Raw genomic sequence first — 12,160 nt, 5'->3', positions numbered from 1 at the left:
TTATACTTCAAGACATAGAGCACATTCACCATTTTTAATAGTTGATATGTATCCTGACTTTATAATAGTCAATACTTAGAACACAGCTTTGCATAGACACACTGTCCAAATGGCAAAGGTATTGTTTGGATCATTTCAGAAATTGTTTAAAGTGTTGTCCTAATCTCAAGACAAAATTCATTAATTGGTTGTGTATACGTGTGTTTACTATGTTTGAAACGCAAACCAGTAAGAAAAACCAGAAATGGTTGCATTTAATCATTCCAGTTTAGATGTTGAAGAATGAATGTAGAACCACTATATTTCTACAAGAGCATAAAAAAAATCACATATACAGTAAAAAATACTGCAGTTTGTATCATACAACATTTTCAGTTTGAGCTGTGGTGTTTCAGGCAGAGTTCATGGGCAATGTATCGTGCTGACAATTACAGTGTGACATGCACATGTGCATTAAGAACCAAGGCTGCATGATACAGCATGCTGCATGAGATACCTTAGACTCATTACACACCCCATTTAAAATTGATTTGCAGCTATTGCATATTCAGAACACTGTTACTATTGTCATTTTTGTAACTCTCACATTCAGTTGTGTGACTCCCTGTAGAGTCATGACCTACATCTTAAGAATCTGTGGTCCACAGAGAAATGTGATTAATTTTCACTAATATTACAGAGAAAATTGAGGCTTCTCTGTGTTATTTTCCTTCCTTAGAAAGAAGGTGAAAACACATTTATTTTCCTTCTTCTCTTCTGGCTTCTAAAGATATAACTTGTGGAAACACTGCAGTTATCTGTGAAAATGAAGGGCAACTTCGACATGATCCATCAAAAGTTACCTTTTTATTTGAGAAGAAGTCATTCACTGAAATCCCTGTGACTATTTTTTTTAACTAGAATAGAATTTAAGTATATTAACTCTGTCATTGACCAGAACTATATCAGGGCTTAATCATATAGCAAAGACCCTGGTCTTTGCCTAACTTTCTGGGCTTGGTTTTGCTTGTAGCCTGCCCTCCATCCAGTGAATAAAATTTGACCTCATGTCTTGCAGGGAAGCAAAGAATAACTTTTGGCTTGAGCTTACCAAAATAGCAAAAGCAGACTGGCTTTCTTGAGCCCTAATTAGTCTCACCTGGTTTACAAGTATCAAGCAAAATATGTTGAATTGATTTTTAATCACCCAGTATTGTAGCAATTACCATAAAATCATGACAGTGCAAATACAATGTAGCCTAACCAAAATGCAAAATATATACTCTCTGGTTGAGATAGTTCTGAAGTTTCTACAGCACTGAACTGCATTGTGGGGTAGGGGGAGGTCAATACAGCTGAGCATATTGTTTTTTTTTTTTTCAAAGTCATCAAGTCATCAATCTGTAGGTGTAGTGTCAGGATACTTTTAGTCTTGGAGGTGACCATTCTCAGATAACATTCATTTCTTAGCCAACTTTACTGGATGAAAAGTGAGCTCTTTCTATCTGAGAACAACATGCCCTGGGTGAATGCTGGCTTATGAGGCTGTTCAATGTCCTTCCCCTCTATTTTTCTAAATATGTATATATATAATATGTATGTATATATGTATATATGTATATATGTACGTATATGTGTATGTATGTATATGCTTAACTATCCCTGCCTATAGAGCCAAGGTTCTCATACATGTGTAATCAATAGAATAAGTAATGAATCTTGATAAATTACAGACTGATGGGATTTGCCTTTATGTTACTAAGTCATTCATAACTTGCTTTTAGTTTTAGATTTTAGCTTCTTTTTGCTATCTTGGGATTCTAAACACTAGATGGATCCTCTGAAAACATGAGTCAAAATTAAGCCTTTATGAGTTGATTTATCACACACTTTTGTTATGAGAGAAAAGGCTGACAGATATACTAATGCAGAGAGTCTAGGAACCAGAGTAGTTCCCCTTACTAATCACAACATAGATGATGCATGTTGCTACTCTGTGGTTGTTGCTGAGACCATTTACTGGGATGATGACTGTGGCATGGGATGGAGATTCATTAAGCATCTGTATACTCTCCCATGATAGAAATTGTCTTATTTTTCAGTCAATTAGAGGGTCATTTGTATTCTTGCTGTCAATCAGGCCCTCCCATCATCATTGCCTTTCTGCTTGTAGATGCTTCATACTGATTGGAAGCACTTACTTAAGCTTGATATTGATAGATTTAAAAGGATAGTTCAGCAGTTAAGCAGATTGGATGCTCTTCCAGAGGACCCAGGTTTAATTTACAGCAATCACGTGCTAATTCACACAAGTTTTAAATTCAGGTTACAGGGACTCTGATACCTCCTTTGAACTTCTGTAGGCACCAGGCAGTATGGTATGTGGTGCAGAGATGTAAATGTATGGAAGACACCCTCAGACATAAAACGACAACAACAACAACAACACAAAACCTTCTATGAGTTATTCAATGTCTGTTAACCATGGAAATATACCTGCTCTGTATGGAGTGTTTGTCACTATGGTATTTATAGATTTAGATGATCGTTAGTCTATCACAGTAATCTTTAGGAATTTATGGAGTATCACTGAGGGCCAAGAATTTGTGGCAAGGCTGACATCTTCAGAAACACCATTTCCTTGAACATTTGCTTCCTGCTGTAAGTCTGGTCCCTGTGAAATCATTTTAAATGTTTTTGCCTTTCTAATTTGTGCCATTTAACAAAATGTTTGTCAAATATTGATTCTCTTTCACAATGGCCCTTGCAAGCAGCTGACAGTTGTTTTGCTTCCCTACTTTGATTCATGCAGCTCCTGCTGCTGCCAAAACCCTCCTTTGTGTACCAAATCCATCACTGACCTCAGCTCAGTGCTGGGATCAGGGTTTGTTTGTGGCCGCAGCTGGGGAACTACATAGACTCTTCTACATATTCTAAACCGAGCCACGGCAGAGCTTTTTCATCTGCGTTCTCAATGCCTTTTACCGGTGTTCTGATTGCAGTAACACAACAGCCTGTTGTAGAAGATATAATTATGCTCATTCTTTTATACAGAAGCAAAGGAGGCGAAGGCATGTGTCCAGGCTCATGTAGTGATTCTCAGCTCTTCATCCTCAAGCCAAGGCATATGGTGCCTGTTTTTCTATGAAATATGCAATTATGCTTTGCCCTTCTTTGCTGATCACAGTTGCCTTCCTCTTAAGATTTATATCATTCTAATTCTTGTTAATGACTTTCCTGTATACCTGCACCAGTCACCCCTCCCCCAATCCCCTCCCACCACCTCCCAAGCTTTGGATGTCTTCTTTTAACATGACCCCTACGATGCGTTGTTTATAGCATTTAACATGATTTTTGTTATTAGATCCTGTGTACAGATTCCTAGGCACATCCAAGTAGCCACAGGTGCCCACTTAGAAGCAGCAGACACATCTGAACCTAGCACTCCAGCATCACCAGACTGGCTGGATGCAGCTCTGTCTCTGCTCGATCTGATCTCTCCGACATTCTTGTTCTTTGACTCTCAGCTTTCCCTTGGGTTCTTAACTTTCTTTCTCTATTCTTTTTTTTTCTCCCCTCCTAATTCTATACTGGTTAGGAACAGCATTCTTTCACATAGTCTTCTATACTCACTATCCCTTGACTTCTCTACGTGGGATGTTCATCTCAACCTCTTACAGAAACATGTCTGGGACATCGGATCATCTTTATTACAAAAGAACGTTAATTTCCCTGTAAGTTACAGCCATCACTACCAATCCCTGGGTTTACTGTGGTAAAATACACACGCACATCCTTCCACCTTATCTATTTAAAACATGTAGCTCTATGATTGTAAGCACACTCACAGTACTGCCAACCATCTCCTTGTCTTTTTTTCCATTTTGAAAAAAAAAAAAAAAACACCTGAAACTCTGAATGATGAGCTTACCTCCTTCTCCCTCAAGTCCCAGATACTCTCACTTTCCTTTCTGTACCCATGACTCCGGCTGCTCCAAGTACCACACAGTGATGGAATCATGGACCATCTGTCCTTTAGTGAACATCTACTCCACTCACCACAATATCATCAAGGTTTTTTTTTTCATGCTTTAATATGTGGTGAGATTTTCTTTACACTATTAGTCCCTAATATTCTACGTTATGAATATACCACAGCCTTAGTGTTCTATTGTTATGAAGAGACACCATGACTAAGGCAACTTACAAAGACAATGGTTTAATTGGGGGGCTTGCTTACAGTTTCAGAGGGTTAGCCTATTAACATGTGGGGAATGTTGTGGCATTCAGGGAGGCATAGTGCTGGATAAGTGGCTGAGAGTTTTACATCCTGATTTGCAGGCAGCAAGCAGAGAGAGCAACATTGGGCCTGAAATGGTCTTTAGAAACGTCAAAGCCTACCCCAGGGACACACCTCCTCCAACAAGTTCATATGTCTTTCTAATTCTTTCCAAACAGTTCCATTAACTGTGGACCAAACATTCAAGCATATAAGTTTATGGAGGCCATCCTTATTCAAACCATCAAAGCCACATTGACATTAATTCACTCATGGAAGTGTCATATTTTAACTATTATCAATAATACTTTTTAACTGTCATATTTTAACTATTATCAATAATCCTTATATGAACATGTGCATGGAAATATATTTTCAAGACTCTATATTTGGGTCACCAAAATGACTTTCTTCATGTGTTTTCTGTCAAAATAATGAATTGGTTTTGTTGTTTGTTTGTTTTCTTTTTGTTAAGCATATGAAGATAAGACTAAGACCAACTTCTACAATGAACCACCCCCTATGTGACCAAAGTGAGGAGCCAAATCCTGGGACTAGATGTAGGTTATGTCAAAACGCCTATTATATGTTTGCATTAAAAGGGACTATTCTCATCTATGGTGCATGTCAGTGTGTACTAGAGACAGATTCTTACAAGTCAACAATATTGTTCTCTGCTTTTAATTTAGAAAGACTACTTGACTTGGAACTCACAATGCAGCATAAAACGCTGTTGTACCAAAGCCATGAATCACCTTCATTCTAGTCCCTGTTTATTATCTTTGGTTTATAACTAGGCCAATGACAAAACCAATAGCATCAGCATTGGTAGCACAGGTAACACCTGGTTAGATCTAACTTTGTGTAACTTATCCTCAAGAGGGAATGTGTGCAAGGTAAATCAGACTTCAATTTTGATGTCATGTACATTTAATCTAATAATGAACTGAAAAAAATGCATTTGTAAATGTTGAAAAGGTGTCAAATTTCCTGCTATAGATCCAGCCTATAGTGATTTTGTACATTTCAGAGTACACAGAGAGACAAAGAGAGAAGATACAATGAACCATTTCTTTTCTTTCCCTTCTGCCAAGCACTGCATTATCTTTCTTTTAACACCTTTTCCCTATTATCTTTCTATGAAATATTTTTTGAAAGTATATAATATATGTTGTATTATAGCTATTTCCCAAGTGAGAGTTAACCTATTGAAACTGAAGAGATAGGAGATAAATTTATTACAGGTGAATTTCATCACATTTCATCATTGAGGAAGAGACTTTACACATATCATCTGAACAATGAAGAATACAGCCAGTGCCTAGATATTTCTCCTATGTAAATCCTAAAGAATCTTCACATTAAATATTTTGGATTACATTTAGTGATGGCATGACATGCTTAAGTAAAATGGTGCTACATTGGCATACATAAGTCCAAATCTAGTGTTTAGTCTGCCGTGTACAATGGCTTATATTAGACTTGGTCACTATAATGAATTCTAAACACCCAGCAAAATGTCTAGGGTAATATAAAGTCAGAATTCATCTTGCTTGGGAGGAACGTTCTTTATATTTGTAATTTTAACAAATTGTTTGGATAACCTGTTGAGACAAAAAGGAAAAGCTATATTTAATGTTGGCATGGTAGATCTCAAAGCAAAATTTAAAGGACTTATTAGGGCAAGAACTCAATTACCATAGAATAATGTTGGTATAATTAATTACATTTCCTTGTTTTCAAGGGCTGCCAGTGCTTATACCTATGGGTCAGAGAGCTACAAAGGAATGACAGGCTGCAGTTGTAGATCTAGACATAGTCCACCCATTGACTCAAAGTTCCTGTTGTTCTGTAACTTAGAATCTACATCTACAGAGAATTTCCACTTAACTGTACTCTACTTGGAAAGTTTTAACCTAATTGCTGCAATTTACTTGGCATGTTCTTTATCTCAATTCTCCCCTTCCCCATCCTTTCTGCCTAGGTGTGTATATATAGAAGCTTTCTGTCTTCCAGTCTCCCATCTGCTCTCTTGCTGGGCTCAAACTAGGTAACAACCGCCTATCTGTGATCAAATGCTATGCTTCAAGCCATGGATCATGACAACACTGAACACGTCAGGCAAGGGGGAGGAAAAGGTGGCTAATTTTAAAGGATGGAAGCTGTGATTTAGACACAAATAGGTTGGTAATAATCCCTCAAAGTTCCTGCCACTTAGAATAAAGGAAAGCAGACCCAAGACAAGGAGAGTGGTTATGATAGAACAAAGCTGTGATTGCAGACTTGGAGTTATAAAGAACTAAATAAGCAACTCACTCAGCATGCTAGCGTGGAGGTTGTGCTGTGGAATGCTGACACCTCCAGAGAGAAATGACCTTTTGCTTTATAGGTAAATGTAGTTGAAACTTTTCTTTTTGACTCCTGTCTTGTTCTCTCTATAATTCTCTCCTACTGAACTCAGTAGAGAGGTACTACTCATTTTATACAGCATCCCTCCATTCTCTGCATTGACTGCCATGTCTCCAAACCCTCCAATCCAAGGTCATTTTATACAGAAGCCCTTCATTCATTTTATAGACATTTAGTAGTTTCTCATAAGTTCACTGCCTTTTGGTACCCCAGAACTGGTGTTTTCTTTCTGCATAGTGAAGAGGTTGTAAACACCGGGTCAAATGTTCAGAATATCTTTTTTTTTTTTTTTTGAAGTGTAAAGTAGAGGCACTTCATGGCCAAATAAAGTCTCAATTTGATTTATGAAAGCCAAGAAGATGAAGGTAGTTTCATAATCAGAGAAGAAATTTAGGATTGGTATAGCATAAATGGATGAATAAATAAATAAATAAATAGTAATAAAGAATCATAGTCAAGTAATATAACAATTATAGTTTTTTCAGTAGTCTAGATTGAAATTTTATATTAGTGACAGAGATACTCATATTGGTAACTACACATGAAAGTTATTCTAAAATACAATATTTATTTAACGTTTTGAATTTCCCACTGTGCCTATTGTATACTATCTTCATTTTATTATAGTCTTTATGACATGTGTATGGGGAAACAGTAGTTCAATTGTAGCTAAGTAGCTGTGATAAAAGACTTGTTTCTGTGTGTATATTGCTTCTCTGTAATTTTTAAGATTAATGAGATGCTGGGAATATGGCTCAATGGTTAAAGTACTTCCTGTGTAGTTCAGATCCCCCGCCAAATCAGATAAATTCTGGGTGGTTGTGGTAGCTTGGTTGCAATTCCAGCTTTGTAGGTGGAGACAGATTATCCCAAGAGTCAGCTTATAAAACCAGCTATATTGATGAGTTCTGGGATTGGATGAGAGACCCTGCTTTATTCAATTAGGTGGAAGAATAATGAAAGCTGATTCTTGATACTAACCTTGAGCCTTCACCTACCTCTACAACTATGTCAATGCACACCCACACATGGGGACCTACACACATGCAGACATTCACACACATACCCTCCAATTCCATTCTGTTAATCTCAATGGGAAAATCCTGAGGAAAAAACAAACTATTGAGGTTAATTATAGTCATAAAACCAGAAGTGGTGCCAACTTTTGTTTTTATATTTAAATATATTATTTTTTGTATCCCCATGCTTAAGATCACAGTGTGCTACTTAGTGAATTTTTGTGGTATTATGGACAGTAGAGGGTCAAATCAACCTGTGTAAACCTATTTCTTCACAGAGTTAGCTACTCCTTTTTCTCTTAGAGGTCATTTAATTAATTACTCTATAACTTCTACTTTCCCCCAAATATAATAAGAATTTAGAGTGCTGAGTTTCTTCAATCAATACTTTTAGCAGCACATTTGGAAAATAAGAGAACATATATCAGAAATCTGTTTATTGAGAGCCACATCTTGAGATAATAGAAGCACTTGAGAACAATTTGGAATTACTTTCATTGTTCTCAGTGCACTAATCACCACCTGGATTTCCAATGTGATATTACAGGTCCCATACGTTACACAGCAAGATTATCTTAATTTAACATATGATTGTGAAATGGCCTCTTGAGTGAAGCATCACAGCAGAGGACGGGTGTTGAAGATGAAGATGAGTGAGTACATATTCCTGTGTATAGGGGCAGTTAGGGTAGTTTTTTCGGTAGTCTAGATTGAAATTTTATATTAATGACAGAGATACTCATATTGGTAACTACACATGAAAGTTATTCTAAAATACAATATTTATTTAACATTTTGAATTTCCCACTGTGCCTATTGTATACTATATATATATGTATATATGTATATATTACATATACATATATACATATGTATACAATATATGTATATATTGTATACAAAGGTGGAGGTGAACAATTCATAGAGACATTTACTGTGAACAGTAAAGTCTAAGAAATACACCTTGTGGTACACATGGACAGGAGCAGAAGGCCACAATGACCAAGTCTTAAAATGCCAAGCAGGAGCTGCAACTTCCCATGGTCATTCTGTCTTAGTCCTTAGCACAACATGTGTGAATGTTAAGCAGGTTTTCATATTTTGTTTGTAGTACAGGTAGCTACAAGTTACTCAAGATTCTGTGAGAGAAAATACCTCACTATTCTTATTCTTCTCTATTCCTCAATATTTTTGAATAGGACTTTTAGAAGCTCTTCATCAATCTCCATTTCAAGAGAGGTAACAGAGTAATACAGAGGGTCTAAAACCACTACCTTAACACCATTAGACTTTCGATTTTCACACATGATTCCAGAAACATCAGGATCCAAAAGGTCTGCTGTATGGCTACCTTTTTGGCTAACAGCTGGAACTTGGTAATTGATTAATTAAGTGAATAAGTCATATGATAGTGTCCTCATTTCCAACAGCTGGGGCCTGAAATGATGAATCATTTCAAGGCTAGAGCATCCTTGAAGAATATTGAAGAGTAAGCTGCCAATCCCCAGAGGGCTTTTGGAAACTTGCTATGTTCCTGATTTATTTATCACCCCCCACCCCAGTCTCTGTTCTTCTTTCAAGTTTTACTTTTGGATGATGGTTTTCTTTTCTTCCTATCTTTGTTTACGTTAGACCACAGAGTTAATCTCCTGCCCTATACACTGTGTGAATAAGAATCATCTCTCTCTCTCTCTCTCTCTCTCTCTCTCTCTCTCTCTCTCTCTCTCTCTCTCTCTCTCTTTCTCCTGGGTGTACTTGACCAAGTATGTCAGCCTATTTGAGGTGTTAGAGTAACAGGCTTTGCTATATCCTCTTCTAACATTTTTGTTAAAACAATAACAGTAAACTGAAGGGAAGAATGTTAAAGTAAATTTTAAACTATGAATAATGGACAATAATTTTACTTTGTGAAAAATATCCACTGGTATCATATGGATAAAACAGTGAAACAAGCCACAATTAGTTGATCAGATTAATTATCAGTTTTACTCAATAAAATAAGGTGTAAAATGTGGCTTAAAACCAAACTCCACTAAGAAGTAGCTTGCTGGTGGAAATTTTGAAATTGTCTCCTGATCCTTTCCAGGTCAGATTTTCTCTTTCTATTCTGCTTCTTTATGGCCAACACAAAGTTTTTATGTCATTTTAAATTCTATTCCTGTATACAGTTAGCAGAAACAGTTGACAGTATGAAATAAATAATATTGAAACTGAAGTAAAATCAAACTAAATTGAGTTATTCTGTGTAAATTTATATTGAAGAATAAGTAAAGACAGATGCACAGAATTATATAAGAAAAATTTTAGCTAATATAAAGATTTAATATAATGTAAGATTTTGAGGAAAATCACGTGTCTTTGAAGTACATTCTAAAGTCAAACAACACCAACAAAAAGACTCATTTGTACTCAATAAATGTAGGGGAGATTCCAATTATGTTTGAGAATTATAAAATTACTAATTGGCAAAAATTTACAATACTGTTCTGAATTTTCTTGTGACCTTAGAGAACTAAAAAAATAAAAGTAAATAAAACAAAGGCTGGAATGTGATATGGATGACAAGTTAAAATCCATAGGGCAGAAGGCCTCATGTAAGTGCAGCTGCTGTGACAGTGTGCTCAAAGGACAGAGCTGTTCTGTTAAAGGAAAGTGTGGGCAATTTTACTAAATGACACTGCTTGTAATTCTTAAGATATATAACATAAATATAAAAGGCCAAGGGTCAACAACATAAAAAAGCAACCAAGTCAATGTTGCTAACTAGCTAACACACCAAACAGGAGTCAAAATCAAAAAAGATGTATGGGATATCAAAAAACAAATAAAAAAAACCAAAAAACAAAACAAATAAACAAACAAAACCATGTACCAAAATTCTGTATTGTACTGACACCCAAAATACATGATACAAAACCTATTTGGTATGTTTGGAAGTAAATACAGGAACATGTCTGTAAAGGACTTTGAATATTCTCCTTGTGTGAAAGGCATCAGCAAGACATAATACTGATTTGTAAAGTAGATCAAGTCAGAAAACACTGATATATAGAGAATGAAAGATCCTTATGAACTACACGTAGGCTTTTTTAATGTTAAAAGATTATTGTCTAATGTATGTGTCTATGTGTGTGCCTGCATGAATCTCTCTCTGGTTGTGCCAGGTACATATTGAATGTGTACCAGCATGTGTCTATACATGCATGTGACGTGTGTGTGGCACATATGTGTACCTGCATCAGTTTATGTGTATGTGCTCCATGTGAATGCAGGTGCTCTTAGATACCTGAGGAATTTTAATCCACTGGAACTGTAGTTAATGCAATTGTAACCCACTTGACATGGGTGCTGGAAACCCAACCCAGCTACCTTGTAAGAGTGGTACACTTCTTAAACACTAAGCCTTTTTACACCAGCCCCTGCACGTAGTTTTAGTTGAATAAAAATTTCAGCTTAGGGCATTATTTCATTTTTATTTGAGGGATGGTGAAAAATGGCGCCATTATAGATAATGTACAAATAATACCTTAGGTGGAGACAGGGTGATTGCTGTGAGTTAGTTAGTTGCCCTCTTTGTCTATTTAATGAGCCCCAGGCCAGCTGGATCTACATAGTGAGACTATCTTAGAAAACAAACAAATGAACAGAAAATTAAAGGAAACCACACAAGCATGTATGTTGTGAAGGTACTGTTATGTCTTGGATGGAACATGCCTCCCAGAGGCTCTGGTGGCCACTTTTGTAGGTTATGAGACTCAAATTATTCACAAGGTATTGCTGAATTGTTTCCTAGGATTGGAGTGGCTAATGGGTATATCTTATCTATTCAGGTCTTGCATCTTAGGAGATAATCTCTTATAGGGCAAACATCAAAGTCTATAGCCCAGTCTGGTCTTCTTATCTGGAATGTCTCTCTGTTCTGATCTACTTTGTTGTGAGAAGTTCCTGATGTCACCTGTCACCACCACCACCATGCTTTTCCTTGCAAACCGTGAGCCCTAGGGAATCCTTTCTTTCATAGTTGCTTATTTCAGGTACTCAGAGAAAAGAAACCCCCAGCATCACCCATGTAGTATTTAGCCATGGTATCATGGAATGCTTAATCCAAGCATCTGATGCTATTACTTTCCCTCAAATACTAATGACATTTCCTAAGGATCTTTCATTCTCTATATATTGAGCTGCATTTCCATGTGGCTCTGATATTGTTTTATTTAGGGGAAACTAATAATATTAATTGGGGAAAGATGATAATAGTGACTATTTTTTACCATCCCATTTGTTACCCTATCTCTTATTTTGCAAATTATTTGTATTTTATGTGTATGAGATCCATTTTTCCTGCACGTATGTCTCTGCACTACAAATGCCTAGTACCCACAAAGGATCAAAAGAGGATTCCATGTACCAAGAGTTACTGAGGCTTGAGAGCTGCCATATGGAAGGGAACTTTGGTTGTGTGATTTGTAGATGG

Source organism: Arvicanthis niloticus, chromosome 15 (assembly GCF_011762505.2).
Source record: "Arvicanthis niloticus isolate mArvNil1 chromosome 15, mArvNil1.pat.X, whole genome shotgun sequence".
NCBI classification, from domain to species: domain Eukaryota; kingdom Metazoa; phylum Chordata; class Mammalia; order Rodentia; family Muridae; genus Arvicanthis; species Arvicanthis niloticus.
This window is presented reverse-complemented; position numbering follows the sequence as displayed.